General features: G+C 30.0%; 1 protein-coding gene across 1 annotated transcript in view; it reads left to right on the forward strand.

Annotated features, from left to right (window-relative positions):
* LOC142234740 (uncharacterized) overlaps nucleotides 1–16194 on the forward strand; it is a 303670-nt gene that overhangs the window by 185761 nt on the left and 101715 nt on the right. The window contains exon 5 of the mRNA XM_075305910.1: nucleotides 1377–1557. The gene's annotated coding sequence lies outside the window, so the exon portion shown is untranslated. The remainder of the gene's footprint in view (nucleotides 1–1376; nucleotides 1558–16194) is intronic.

A 16194-nucleotide genomic window follows, 5' to 3' on the forward strand; every position in this document is an offset into this window, starting at 1 on the left:
CTCTCTTGTTCACCTAATAAATAGAGCTCAAATAACTGACTCCCTCTCTCGTATGTTGATGTATAGTTAAGGTGTATTTACGGGAGGTGAGTTTGGAGCAATATCTTGTTTTTGGAAAGCTTTACTTGTGGAAGCTTTACTTAAACCATGGTCGCTTGTAATGCCAGGAAAACTCAGCCCAATAAAATGCGATGCCATTATTTATTCTTTTGTTTGGTCTTTGTTGTGTGTGTGTGGGAGGAAGAGAGGGAGTATTCAAGACCCGGGAAAAATTGTAATGTATGCTGGCAGTGGTTTGAAATGCCCCCTCTCACGTAAGATAAACATTTCACTTACGTCTATCATTGTAGGCAAGTTCTAGTTTTTCATAATGGAAAATTGGCAATTTAACCTGCGTTCATAGGAAGCATATATCTTTAGTGGTGACACCACTCGCTATACATGCATACACAATTTTATATATATAAAAAAAAAACAACAAAAGAGTGTTAAGCGAAAACTAATTATTAACTTTGTAGTCTACCACCACCCCATACAATTCAAGCACAAGCCACAGAGACCGCCATCGACAACATGTTTGTCATTAACAAATCAAAGAAGTAAATATGGCTGCATAATAAGGCCAGGGTCGAATTTTAGATACCCTCCCCAATGAATGACATATCAGAAATTCATCTAAAAATACAAGCTGGTAATGACACGGTCTGTGGTGTGAGAGGAGTTTTAAATTAACTCCTAACTCGGTGGGGAAATTTTAACTATGATTAATTCGAAATTTAAGGCCTTTTTCCAATATTGATAATAACAGGAATGGGCGCAAAAAACTTGTTTGCTATATTTAATTTTATACCTACACAGAAAAAAAAAAATCACGTAATTAATTGGTCTAATTAATTTTTAATTGACATTTATTCAATCACAGAACAATCACCAACGTAAATTAAAAAATTAATTGATCCAATTAAAAATTAAGTTGATGTTAATAATTTCTGTGATTGATTTTGGTTTCAATTAAAAAATTTGTTGAACCAATTAAATTAAAATTTTAATTGAAAAATCATTTTAAATATGGAACACTTCACATATGGTCAAAAGGTCAAATCTGGGGATCGGTTTATATGGATCAGTTTTTTCTTCTTACTCTATGAGTACGGATCATTCCAATTTTTATCTCATTGAGGACTAACAAACACAATAACAAATTTAATACACCTCCCATCCTATTGTAGTGATCATAAATAAAACTAGTTGATTTTATAAGACGACCTTGATTTTATATAAATCTTCACCAATTTGTGTGTGCGGTTTGACAGCTTCTGAGCCGCTATTGTTTATTTCGGTTAAAATAATTTGTTGTTTTTTTTCTTTTATTTTAGCCATAAAAGTGTGCCATACTTTTTGACACTTCATCTCAACAGACAACTTAAATAACAGAGTCCATATGGCTCCAAAGATCACTCCTATAAAGCTATCACTTTGTGCTTCCATATCATCATTTATGCTCCTACTATGAATCCGTGGTGATGTCTCATCTCATTATGTGGTTGTGCGTTCATGGTAAGTGTATGTTTTCTGTTTTATGATGCTGTATATTAACATCAATTGTGCATGTTGTGATTTTGTAATCAAACAATTTTGATTACATTTTTTTAATGTCCGTATATGTTTGAAATACACTCTAAGAAATAATACTTTGATTTCATATTAAAGTTTGCACTATGCTACGAGAATGAAAGTTTTATAATTTAGAAAAAATTATACACTTTTCCTGTTTGAGAATATTTCATATTTTAAGGGAACAATTTGAAGTACAAATTTGTTACAATTGTTTGACTTGACCGTAGAAAAGTTGGTAGAAATGTCCTGTATGGTACATTAAAAAAATATTTGGAGGTAAAACTGTCATAAGGGCCAAATCATGGTAATTTTAACTACCATTTAGAAAACATTTTACTATATATGCCCTGTTCCAAAGATTTTGTCGTTACACTGAATGATTTTGGTAAAGTCCAAAGAAATTATGGACCTCAATAAGGGTCCCATGTTTTGCAGTTTTATTATAAAATAAATAGGTAATAATGGGAATTGTAGTTCGTTCAAGACTGACTTTATTTTACAACAAACAGCTGTAGTTGAAGTTTCAGCTATTTCAATTATTGCAGTTTGCCATTTTGGAAAAGAAAAATGTTTGATTTTTCATCTAATGGATGTTTCTTGAAACAACTACACAGATAAAATGTTCACCATAATATTAAAATTTTCAAAAATATTCAATTAAAAATGCTTTAATTAAAAAAAAATGTTTAATTAAAATAAAAATCAATCACAAGAATTAATAATATCAATTAATTTTTTAATTGGACCAATTAATTTTTGAATTGACTTTGGTGATTGATACTATAATTTCTGTGATTAAAAACATTAATTGGATCAATTAATTTCGTGATTGAATCTGAAAATTATTTTTTGTGTGTAGGTTGACTGATTTCCCCTCTTCAGCAGACAAAAACTGAGCTTTTAGCAAACATTTTTACTGTTATGAATAACAAAATTTTTTTAGTGTAAATTTAGCATTAAATTTGCAATTTTACATTTAAAATACCACAACCGAATGCCGGTTTATTTATTTATTTATTCAACAACGTGACATAAAAACCGAATCAGGCCAAATAAAACTATATTACATCTCTTAATACTGAAAAAACTTTTGCATATGGCTAGAGAAAAATATAAAATTATTCACACTACCGGTTATACCGGTCCACTGAAAATGGGTCTAAAAAGATAAACCGATTCACCGGTTTTGATCACTCTAATTAGGTCTAAAAAAGCCTTTTCGAAATGCAGGATTATTTGTTATTGTATTCAATTGTCACTTAACACCAGGTATATATCATCATCTATTATTTATTGTCAATCATTACAGTCACCATAGTTCGTCATCGACTTGTCTTTGGATCACCGACTAGGGTTTATGGTGAACACAGCAAAAACAAAACAAAATCCAATACCAAACCCCAAAATAGAAACATTTTTTCTCTATTCCAGCAAAGGCCTGCTTTATTGTTGATATTTTCAAGCCAATGCTGATGATGCTCCATTGAAGAGATGTAGGTAGTATATGGTGACCTTGAGCAATCAATCGCTTAACATTTTATTCGATATTTGTATTAATTTCTTTGATATCAATTTACACTATAATTTATTTATGGTCCTAATTGATTTTGTTTGTATTTTGCCAAGTCAAAAAGAATCGGCTAATACCAAAACATAGACCACAAAAAAAAAACGATAACGTAAACTCAAGAAGAGAGACAACAATCAAGTCAGCTAAGCGAGCAATTGGTCCCTCCCCTACCGTTAAACATCTTTTCATTGTCTTCTACTACTACGAATGAGTATTAGGGGAAAAATTATAAATTTGATTATCATGATTTGTTAATGAAAATATGCTATATTTAGTCTGTGTATTTACATGTATAATTTTGGGACATTTTGTCAATTTGGGTCTGGCCACCACATTTTAGAGGTACCCAACTACAGGGAGCCACCGTGGTGCAATGGTTAGCATGCCCGCCTTGCATACACAAGGTCGTGGGTTCGATTCCTGCTACGACCGAACACCAAAAAGTTTTTCAGCGGTGGATTATCCCACCTCAGTAATGCTGGTGACATTTCTGAGGGTTACAAAGCCTCTCTAAGTGGTTTCACTGCAATGTGGAACGCCGTTCGGACTCGGCTATAAAAATGAGGTCCCTTGTCATTGAGCTTAACATGGAATCGGGCAGCACTCAGTGATAAGAGAGAAGTTCACCACTGTGGTATCACAATGGACTGAATAGTCTAAGTGAGCCTGATACATCGGGCTGCCACATAACCTAACCTAACCTAACCTACCCAACTACAAGAGATTCCTACACCCAAAGAAATGATATTTTAGACAAACAGAATTCCCCTTTCTTATAAAGTATTTTTTTTAACGAGTAAATAAACCCGAGTTTATAATAAGCAATTTAACGAGTATCTTGAATGCTTTTTTTTACTGCTAATGAAAGTTTTTAGCGTCAAAACAAAACTTTTATTGTCTAAAATTTCGTTCCTCAGAAAAGAAAACTTCTTTTAGTGTACATATAAACAAAGAATTGTACACTCAAAAAAAAGTTTACTTGGATCCAAAGATTTGGACCTTCTCTGAAGAAGTTTGTTATTAATTCCGAGCTAAAGATACGGCTTCTTTAAAATAAAGACATTTTTTTAGCGACCCATCTGACCTTAAATTTAGGATAAATAAAATTAAAATTAGGATTTAGATCTCATTTATCGAATTTTCATTTTCTAAATAAAGACATTTTTTAGCGACCCATCTGACCTTAAATCTAGGATCAATAAAATTAAAATTAGGATTTAGATCTCATTTATCGAATTTTCATTTTCTTTTTGCGGTATATTAATAAAGCTATTCACGTACAAACAAATGCCAGTTTAAAAATCCAAAGTAAAAATGTTTTCTTAATTCAAAAAAAAAACTTTAAACAAAAGATGCTAAATCCTCAAAATAAGTCTTAGCCTATATTTGAAGCTTTTTTATCTTAAATCTAAAGATTCAAGAGTTCATTTAATTTAAGGACGATTTCTATAAATCAAAAATGTGTTTCTTTATTTTAAGGAAAATTTATCTTAGTTCAAAGACTCGCGACTTTAAAGGAGAAAAAACTTTTGAATTAAAGATTAAAAACTTTGTTTTAATTAAAATGTAATTATTTTAAAGAAATTTGTCCTTAATATTTTGTAAATTGCGCATCCTAAAATTTAGGTTGCATAATCTTTAATAGCACGTAAATATTTTGTCAGTGTATGCACTAACAGCCAACCAAAAAATCCTGTATTTTAATATCCTACCATAAAATTAAGGGCAACTGAATTTTGTCATTCTCTTTGTACAAATCTCAAATCTCAAAAAATCTTTAATTGGAATCTGTTGATATTGAGTTTATATATTGATAATTGAGCGATCTGGATAAATTTGTTGATGTTTGATGTTGGTTTACGATTGATTTTAGTAGGTTAGTTTAGGTTATGTGGCAGCCCGATGTATCAGGCTCACTTAGACTACACTGAAAAAAATATTTCATGTCTTTAAAATACGAATTCAAATTTTGCTTAGTATAGAAGACACATTTCTCTAATATAAAGATTTTTTCCTTGTCCAAAAGTCGATAAACTTTTCAATGAAGTCGTATTGTCCTTATAATTAAGTGATTTGACTTGAAAATGGGTATCATAACATGAAAGAAAAAATTTTTGGGATAAGGTCAATAGTCTAAGTGAGCCTGAAATTTAATCGGGCTGCCACTTTAACCTTTAACCTACTTTCATTTCATCTCAACCAATAGAAGCCAATTAGTTAATCTGCCAAAACAAATGTCATCGTAATTATTACCAAATAATCCAAGTTGGAAGATATCTAAAATACGGTCTAATCTATCTTTCAGGGATATTCAGTTGTTTTTTAAGCTTCTTTGTTTTATTTTTCCATATAAAGAAAGCATGGCATATGCAGCGACTGGCTTCATAAACTTTTTAATGATTGATTCTTCAAATATCAATGTTTATAGTTTGCTGTTTTTTTGCTTCTTCATTTTTCATTGCTTGAGTGATAGCTTGTCACTTTTTTTCAATAAAATTTAATGGTATCTGCTAATGAATGTCACCTTAAAGATCAATTAATCTAAACACTAATGATTGTGATTATCCTAATCACGTCACGACTTCAGAATACAAGAAGTTTGACGAAATACAAAGAATACAAATGATGGTGGTTTTACCAAGTAAAAAAATATATTTTCTATACGGTTTCATTATACCCTGCGTCACACTGTGGAACAGGGTATTATAACCCAGCAAAAAAATTTGGAAGTTCTTCCAAAGTCACAACTTTAAAAGCTCTTCCAGAAGATGCACTCCCAATGATGTTCTTTATTTTAACTACCCAGGAAGTTCTTTTAATTCAATTTTTATAACTTGATTTTTTCATATTTTTAATGGGTAATTTTTTTGTTTCAAATAGGTTAAAAACAGAGTAAGAATTCATAAAATGGTACGAATCATTTAAATTTTGTCGATAAAATGCTGAATCCAATCTGAAAAAAATTGTGAATTTTTAAAAATATTTGAGGTCAAACGTAGAATCCATTAAAAATTATAAAAGTTATCTATTTGACAAAATATCACAGAATTTTTTAATTTACATCCAAAACATTGAACTCGGATCTCACCTAAAAAAGTGATGCAAATTCAGTTGGCTGCTGAAATGGAGGACTTCCGTCCTATGACAAGTCCATGTTAAATTCATCGCTTCTGCGTCAATCGACTTCAAATTTGGCACAAGTATGTGTTTTGGCTCAGAATAGAACCCTATTGATTTGGGAAGAAATCGGTTCAGATTTAGATATAGCTCCCATATATATATTTCGCCCGATATGGACTTATATGGTCCCAGAAGCCAGAGTTTTACCCTAATTTGCTCAAGAAGAACAACTAGTACTATAGTCAAGTGTGCCAAATTTTATTGAAATCGGTTCAGATTTAGATATAGCTCCCATATATATCTTTCGCCGGATAGGGACTAATACGGTCCATGAAGCCAGAGTTTTACCCCAATTTGGTTGAAATTTTGCACTAGGAGTACAATTAGTAGTATAGTCAAGTGAGCTAAATTTTATTGAAATCGGTTCAGATTTAGATATAGCTCCCATATATAGCTTTCGCCCGATTTACACTCATATGACCACAGAGGCCAATTTTTAACTCCGATTTAACTTAAAGTCGGGCCCCGCCTGACTTTAGACTTTCCTTACTTGTTTTAATAGAAAAAATGTTTCATTTGATTTGAAAAAAGGCTTGGTTTGATTTGAAAAAAGGTTGCATTTGATTTGAAAATGCTATTGAAATAAAAACGGTTTCAAGTGATTTGAAAAAGATTTCATCTTGCACAAGGCCAAATTTTTATTGTATCACCCTCGTATCCATTCCTTAACGCTTCATTATCTTTTGTGGGCACAGAGTAAGCCACTACTTGTCTTATATTCTTCCTTTAATAAAACTCATTATAACTAGCTGTACATTTCAATCTGCCAAATATGTATTATTCTAATGCAAATGTGATATTTAAAAAAAAAAAAACTAAAGATTTAAGCTCATAAGCAATAGCGTATCCATGAATAGAAATTCTATTGTCTAATAAATAAAATAAATTAGAAAGTCAAGTTGAGATTAATAAAACCTAGATGCTGCGATGAAGCCAATTAAAATATCCTACTTTTGCTGTTAAAATAGCAAAGGAAAACCCGCTTCACAGCATATGCAAATTCAATATTAACATAACTATAGCCCCAATTAGTTTTTAAATATCACATCACACTTTTCACCACTATGTTTGCTGAATACGCAGTGTCGGTGACGTCCTTACACCTATAACAGCCAATAACAAATCTATGGCTACTTCTACAGTCGAAAAATTCATTCATTTAGAACATAAATGTTTTTATGAAAATTGAAAGGAAACATAGAAAAACTTCCCATTTTTACAAAATATTTTCTTAAAGAGCTAATAAACTAGAATGTATAATAAGTGATACAACCAGGGTTGCCACTCGTGCAAAAATAATCTATCAAAATTTGTAGAAAATTGTACCAAACATCTAGCAAATTTAAAAAAATGTTATTTCTTAGCTTTTGTTCAAAATTTTATTTCTATAGAAAATTTTGTCAGAAAAAATTTACTTTCCTTCGGAACGAAATTTTAGACGACAGAAATTCCTCTTTGATGTAAAGTATTTTCTGCAATTATGGCAAACGATTTAATGATTGTCTCTACTATTTTTTTTAGGGTTAAAAGAAAACATTGCCGTGAGTATATTTTTTCTTTCGTGAAACTTAGCCAAATTCTACTCACGTGCACATCTCTTGCTATATATCTACCTCAATACCAATTCCCATTTGCATTGCATGTTTTCCATTATGTTAACATTTCCGAAATACAAAGGTATTATACATGTCTTTTGACCACCATTTCCATTTCGTTCTTTGGCACAATTCGCAAATAAAAAACCACTACTTTGCATGTTACAAATATATAAAATATTTATAGAAAATAATACAAGCACTATAATTTGCTATTACTGACAACATTGGAATTAAAAACAAAATCGAAAATTTCTAAACATTCCCCAAAAAGGTCATATAATGCACGAAGGTGAATTAGGTGTTGGTGAAGAAAATACTTGCATGTTGCAAATAGGTTTTGCATCAAATGATCGAAGGATTCAAGTACTACTTAAGTACTTAAATTGTGGTTATTTTGCGAAAACTGAACTAAAATCGATAGTTAAGTCTTTGAATCCTATGAGATGTGAGCTATTTTGTTTATTCCAAACCCGATATATTCTTATGTATTACATAGAACCCATATCTGATTATGGCTATAATTAATTAACAACATTTAATTCAATAAAAAGGTCAAAAAGTGGCAATAAAATTAAAAATGCAATGCATATATTTGCATATCATTCGCTTGCCTAGCTAGATCATCTAGAGGATGCATTTGCATTTCCAATATGGTCTCATATTCCACTTTATTTCCATGGTGATATTTTGTCAAAGAAGTCTTATGGAGTCAATCGTCTTAGATTTATCAATCACTAATCACTTGAGTATTTGTTGGGCTATCGCTTATTTTTTTTTGTGTTATTTATTTGAGTTAGGTTTTGAATTAATTGCATTTTTTTATTTGAATATTAATATTATGACTTTTGGGCTTATTGTCGTTGTTGCTGTTGTTTTGGACCTGTGCTTGTTGGTGATCACGTTTTAGTTTTTTTTTTTTTGTATTTCAATTCGATTTGGTCTAAGCTTCAAAACATGTTTCTTCCACTTGCGATCGAAATTTTGAAATGTTACCTTAATTTGCACAAAAATAAATCCATATCCAACAAATATGGATTTTCTTCGACTAGTTTAACACTTTAATTCGATATTGTATTTATGCATGAAATGATAGCTGGAATTATAACAGATCGCAATAAAAATTTATTGAATGCTAATAAGCTAGAGATGCAAATGTCACTTGGTGGGCAAGGTTTCCCGCATCCCAAAAAAAAAAATTGATAGTCACTTAGCTACAAAGCATGTTTTGTTTTTTGATAAAACGAAACAGGTTCAAGGCTCAAATGATAAATGGGATGAAAAGACCTGAGATACTTTAGATTTTACAATGGTATCATCAAACAGATTGTAATTTGCATCGATCTTTTGAGCTTTTTTTCCAATTTCAGTTAGTTCTGCCGCAGCATTGAATTTCCCCATTCGTGCAAAAAATTATTTACCAAAAGTTGAAGAAAATTTTGCCAAATATCTACCAAATTTAAACATTTTATTTTGAAATTTATGCTCACAATTTTATTTTCTATAGAAATACAATTTTGTCAAAATTTAATTTCTATACAATATTTCTATTTTATTTGTATAGAAAATTTTGTCAAAATGTTATATCTATAGAAAATTGTGTCAAAATTTTATTTCTATAAACAATTTTGTCAATATTTTATTTCTATAGAAAATTTTGTCAAAATGTTATATCTATAGAAAATTGTGTCAAAATTTTATTTCTATAAACAATTATGTCAATATTTTATTTCTATAGAAAATTTTGTCAACATTTAATTTCTATAGAAAAGTTTGTCAAAATTTTAGTTCTATAGAAAATTTTGTCAAAATTTTATTTCAATATAAATTTTCCTCAAAATTGTATTTCTTTTTAAATTTTCCTCAAAATTTTATTATTTCTATAGAAATTTTTTTCGAATTTTCTATAGGAGATTTCCTCAATATTTTATTCCTACAGAAAATTTCCTCAAAATTGTATTTCTATGGAAAATTTCCTCAAAATTGGATTTCTATAGGAAATTACGTCAAAATTGTATTTCTATGTAAAATTTCCTCAAAATTTTATTTCTAGAAAAAATTTTGTCAAAATTTTATTTCTACATAAAATTTTGTCAAGTGTTTGTTACATTTTTTTTTCAGATTGACCAACATTTATTTCGTTAAAGGTTACTCTCATTTCAAACGAGTAAATTTGTCTACCATAAAAATATTCACTGAAATATTTACATACTTTCAGGGGGTCTCATGCAAAAAAAAATAGTCTTGAAGTCAGGTACAGAATTCTTGTTGTATAGGAGGAAATCATATAATAAGAGTGAATAACCTGTACTTATTTCTTTTTTATTATTATTTTTTTCGTTTAAATTTTTTCCGTGTATGAACAAATAAATTTCAATGCATTTCCATCTTATGTGGAGATTTGTTCCGTCCTAATGTTTACTTGTTGAAGCTCTCAAATGTTTGTCATGGATTTCATAGAGTTTGAAATTCTAGCTATAAAAAGCTCTCACTCTCTCTTTTTCCTTCTCTCTGTGGGTATAAGAGTATATGCTCTCTTGAGGTATAGCAAAACAATTGCGTTATCTAGGATAATACAATTGCATTGAATTCCCTCGTGTCTAGATATACCAGTCTCTCTCTCTGTATTTGCTCTTTTCATTATAATTTTCTCTCTGAGTCAAATGTTAGCAACAAATATCCTGGGTCAAAACAAAACTATAACAAAATGCATAGATATAATTGTTTTTAAATTTTATTAACAAACACATACTGTTTGTTTATTAAAATGCATTCTTCTCAAATGACGCGTTTAATGTCGTATACTCGTAAAAGGTTAAGTACTATAGACATTGCTGTTTTCATTTCTTACCACCTGCCTCCTTATGAAGCTCCCCGTTTCTTTATCCCTGGGCAGATTGTTGGTTGGCATGTTCATATTTATTTGTTAGCCTTGTAACAGGTTGCTGTATGTCCTTCTCCGATGCCACTTTCTTTATTTCTCTTCCAACTGAATCGTCTCCTAGCCCACCGACAACAACGAGATTTTAGTATGTGTTATTGGCAAAGTCACTATCGCTGAATCATGGATGGGTTTGAGGTCTGTGAGCCCTCGTCAATGACTGGATTGTGATATGGTGTACTATAGTATTGATGATGGTGGTGCTATATTCTATTCCTTGTCTTAATATCTGTGTGAATAGGACTTCTTTGCTTATGGATAGTATTTCGTTTGGTTTTTTATATATGAGTGTGTGTGTCTGTTGATTTTTTTTTGTTTCATACACATTTCATATTATTTTGCGCATTGGCCAGGTGCCCAACATTCATACAAACTTCTTATACGTGTGATATATGTTGAACCAATACTGGACAACTGTATTAAGAGTAGTGTTATATGGTTCCACTGACATTTTTAGTTTTTATCCTTGCAAATTTTGAATATAAGCATATATAGGTGTAGGAAGGAAAGAAATATTTTCTTCCATCATCCATGCCTAAAAGTATGTATATGAAAATCACTTTTAATGTAAAAAGCCAAGAAATTAATAAATTTCGAATAAAAATAAATTTATTGGCCAAAAAAGGTACCTAAGAAGCAGCGTTGCCAGAATTGTTTCACCAAAAACCGCTAGATTTGCCCAAAAAAATAGCTAAAAAATGCTAAAAAATAGCTAGAAAAAAAGCTAATTTTTTTGTATAAAAAGTAACATTTTTGATTGAAATTTAACAAACTTAAAGGCTTTATTTCACTTAAAATGCATATTATTTTCATTTTAATTCCATTTCTGTGAGACTGTAACAATATCTAAGGCATATTTGCTCTGTTTGCGTTTCGATACATTTTGATTACTATCACAATTTTTTTATTGGAAGTCCTTCGTTTTGTGGGAGCTACCTTCCCAACACCTTTATTTTATTTACTTGTTATTTTAATAACATAAATAATTTTTGGATTATTTAATATTGGTAAAAAATGATTTGTCATATTTATTTAAATAAAATTTTAGTTTGGTTTTGAAATTGTGAGAAATTCGAAATACATTAATTTTATTTAAATTGTAGAAAATACCTACAGTTTACATTTCCCAGTAAAAACATTTTCCTTTTCTTCATGTCCTATCAAAGTGCTTTAAAAACGTGCTAACGCCAACTTAAATTTCCAAATTAAGACTCGACTTCAAGTAGAAATTATTGTATGTATACGTTTTTAAAATAAAGTGTTGAAAAACATCTTCTATTTTTGAACGCTATTTTGGTTTGTGGTCAAGAAGTAAAAACTCCTCACATTTAAAGACTATTTCATTAATTCTTCCTTCTTTCATGAAAAGAAGAAGGACAAAACGACTTTATCGTCTTTTGGACAAGGAAAACAGTTTTTATATGAGAAATTCACAAATGCTATTATAACCAAAATTCGCGTTCGTATTTTAAGGAGATGAAATCTTTGGCCTCACGACAATATTTTTTCAGTGCACAAAGCAATTCACATCTACTATTTTAATTCAGTAATATCGTAATAACTTTAGAATATTATAATAACATAAAAAAGATAAACGAGTCAAATGATAACTTTTATGAATATGATGAAAAAACTTTATAACAAGGTGTATTTGCTACAAAAATTCCCGCATAGTGGCTGGAATCATTATTAATGTTTTAGCTGATGGCCTCAGTTGTATTTACTATAAATTTAGTATCAACTATAAATAAATAAATAAATTATTAATGTTTCAACTGAGCTTTGAAATATGTGGAAATCCTTATTCTTGCAGCAAGGCTTAGATAAAAACGCCGTTTTATCAATATTTCAATAGAAACGAAAATAAAAAAAGCCAAAAATAGCTAAAAGGGTCATGAAAAAAAGCCAGAAAAAAAGCTAAAAGCTAAATGCATTTTTTTCCCACTAAACGTCTTCAAAAAAAGCCAAATCTAGCGGGAAAAAAGCTAAATTGGCAACGCTGCTAAGAAGGGTCAATTTTCATCATATAATCGACTTTTTATTTGTTTTTTGGCTTAAGAGGAGCTTGTAGGAATCCACCCCCCTAAAAATCTTTCACGCAAAGTACAAAGGTCGATTATCTTCTCAATTCAAATTTAACTACTCACATGATGATGAAACTAATAAACGGACCAAAATAATAATCAAAACTTAATTCAAAACAGTTTTACTTAAAACAGAGGATTCATTAAAACTACATCAAAACAAGGATACAGGAATCAATTGAATTCAGCAATGTTTGTAAAAATAGATTACGATTTTTTGTAGTAACAAACCGAAATCAAAAAATAAGATTAAGGGATTGGAATTATATGAAACAATGGTTCAATTTGGAAAGAATAATTCTCGTATGTAATTTCAATAAGAAATTAGGATATAAGTCCTAAATGAATCATATCCCACCGCTAGATCTACACTAAAGGTTTTAGAAATTCGAATTAGCCAGCGATGAAACATGTGTATAGTCAGGCTTGTGTAGATTGGTATCTGGCATTTTCTTTTCAATTACTTAAGAGTATCAATTCCCTTAATGTTCTTGTCCAATAAGCTCGAATAAATATTTTAATAATTTGTAGTAAAAAATGTTTTTTGTGATTTTTCGATCTTTATTTTCTAAATGAAAGTTGTTAATTTTAATTTCAAAAAAATTAAAATTAACAACATTCTCAAATTCTCAAAACAAATATGTTTGAAGATTTTTATCTTTAATCCAAAGATCCAACATCACAGCTAATTTAAACATTATTTAATTAAAAATGTTTTTCTCTACTATTTAAGGCATTCTAATTTAAACATTATTTAATTAAAAATGTTTTTCTCTACTATTTAAGGCATTCTTAAAGCAAAAAAAAAATTCTTTATTTTGAAGAAATTTTTTTCTCAATATTGTGTTACTTACGTGTCATAAAATTTAGGTTGTATAATCTTTCATATTAAGTCAACATTTTTTCAGTGAATATACACCTAGTTTAAATACTATGTTTAATATGCGAATCATTAATTAGAACTGGAACATACAGGCATGTACACTGTATGACCTATAACAGGTTCATACACACCAGTCTTGTACCGGTCTTGGAATGCATCCATTTCCCATTGGGTACATACTTGAAACTTAATGGGTATTTTCCCTTATCTAATTTTTCTCAAACATTGCATCGTTTAATATTGGCTTATTCAAACCATTTACATTTCTCGCTCCTTTTATCATTACCATTTTATTGCGATGCATTGCAAATGTTATTTGTTAGTTTCTAGTGTATTACTTATGTCTAAAACAATGTAAAAAAAACTAAGTCATTTTGTAGTTTTTGCTGTTTTTTTTGTGACATGTTGATTGTCACTTTTTCTAGCAAGCGCCGTAATGTATGCTGTGAATTTTATTTCTTTTTCTGTTGTGTAAAACAACTGGGAAATTTAAGTCGTACACATTTGTGGTTATTATAAATGGTTATTAGGGTGTTCCGATAGCTAAATTATAAAATGTCTTCAATAATCTGCTGCTGTGCAAAGCTACATAAAACACGAAAATATTCGCTTTCGTCTTCGTATTTGTTTCCGGTTAAATAAACCGGAGTTAATGGTGAGCATAGCAAATAATTTCTCCAAGTAACATTTTTAAGATGAAAGGCATTTTCGTCTGTTCGTTAAAGCAAAAGTTTTTTGCGACTACATTCTACCACGGCATACGCGTGATGTTAGAATGATCAAATTTATTGGACTGAATTATACTGAATACCGAATTTCAACGCATCGTGTTCAAAAAAATAATCCAGAAAATCGGTGAATCTTAGATTTAGTATTTGTCTGCGTATCACTCAAGAAGACACATCTGAAGATAGTGTTATAAGAGAATTGTTTCGTGTCGATAACTTTACAAACGGATAGTTGAAATTTGCCCCTATAAAAAGCTCCAGAAGCTAAATCTATAGTTCCACATATATGGGGATTATAACCAAACATTCGTCTAAAAATTATCCTATATTGTAAACATATGGTAATAAGAAATTGGAAGCAAAACATGATTTCAAAAGAACTTTTTATGATCAAAATATGTATATGTGTCTTTCCAGAATATCTATAGGTTATTACATGGTGCTATACTATCTGAGTACCTATGTATATCCTAATGTATGTTATAACAGTGCATATACGCTGTATGACCTATAACCACATAACGCTTTTTCTCTATTCTCACATAGTCACTCTCAATTGCCGTTAATAATTCCAATTTATATCACGGATGAGAAATTCAGTACAGTGCAAATTGTACATTTTTCGCAATTCTTGCGCAAATAGGGAACTCTTTAGTTAAATCTCTCAAAAAATAATTGATAAAAAAGTATTTTGAACTGATTTTAAGTTCATATCACTACTTAAATGTGTTTAAAGTTTAACTAACAATAGCGAATTAGTTAACAATTTGTGATCTACTTTCGGTAAAGCAGTTTTTCTTTGTAGAATGAATTGATTTTAAAAGATAGAATTGTAGATAGAATTGAATGCTTTAATATTTTCCATAAAAGTTTTGACAAAATTTGATATAAATGTACTCGTCGTCATATACATTTTTGCACTTTTAACCTTGAGTTTTGATGCACTAAAAATAAAAACATGTCCACTTCCAAAGATTTTGTTTCAAACAAAATTTTCTTTCATGTTAGGATACCCAATTTTAAGTAGGGACAAACCGACTTCAATGAAGATTTATCGACTTTTGATAAGGATAAAAAATGTATATCAGAAAAATGCGTCTTCAACTCTCAAAAAAAGTTAACCCTCTATTTCACTAAAGCCAATTTAACTTTATTTTAGTTCATGGAATTATTATGTTTGGAACTCCAATTTTTTTTCCTTCAAACTACAGGTGAAAAAAATTAATTATGTCTATTAAATTTTCTTGAATTTGTCGAAGAATATTTACTAATTTTTGTGATATTGGCTGATGTCAGCGTTTCACGTGGGTTCACTTTTTTCAGTGTATGCTAAGCAAAATTCGTATTCGTATTTTAAGGACGAGAAATTGTTGGTCTCACGACAATATTTTTTTCAGCATGGAAAAGCCGGACATAGTCCCCCCTTTATATAAAAAAAATTAATCCATCCGTGGCTACATTTTTGTTCGATAGAGCCAATATAACCTCTATGGGTGCCGGGTAGTGAAAATTATTCGGTGGCGATTAATTTCGACACCTCGTTCTCTGATGCTAATCTCCCCATCTTGCATCATTTTAGCTCTTATGGTAAAAAAA

Source organism: Haematobia irritans, chromosome 4 (assembly GCF_050003625.1).
Source record: "Haematobia irritans isolate KBUSLIRL chromosome 4, ASM5000362v1, whole genome shotgun sequence".
NCBI lineage: Eukaryota > Metazoa > Arthropoda > Insecta > Diptera > Muscidae > Haematobia > Haematobia irritans.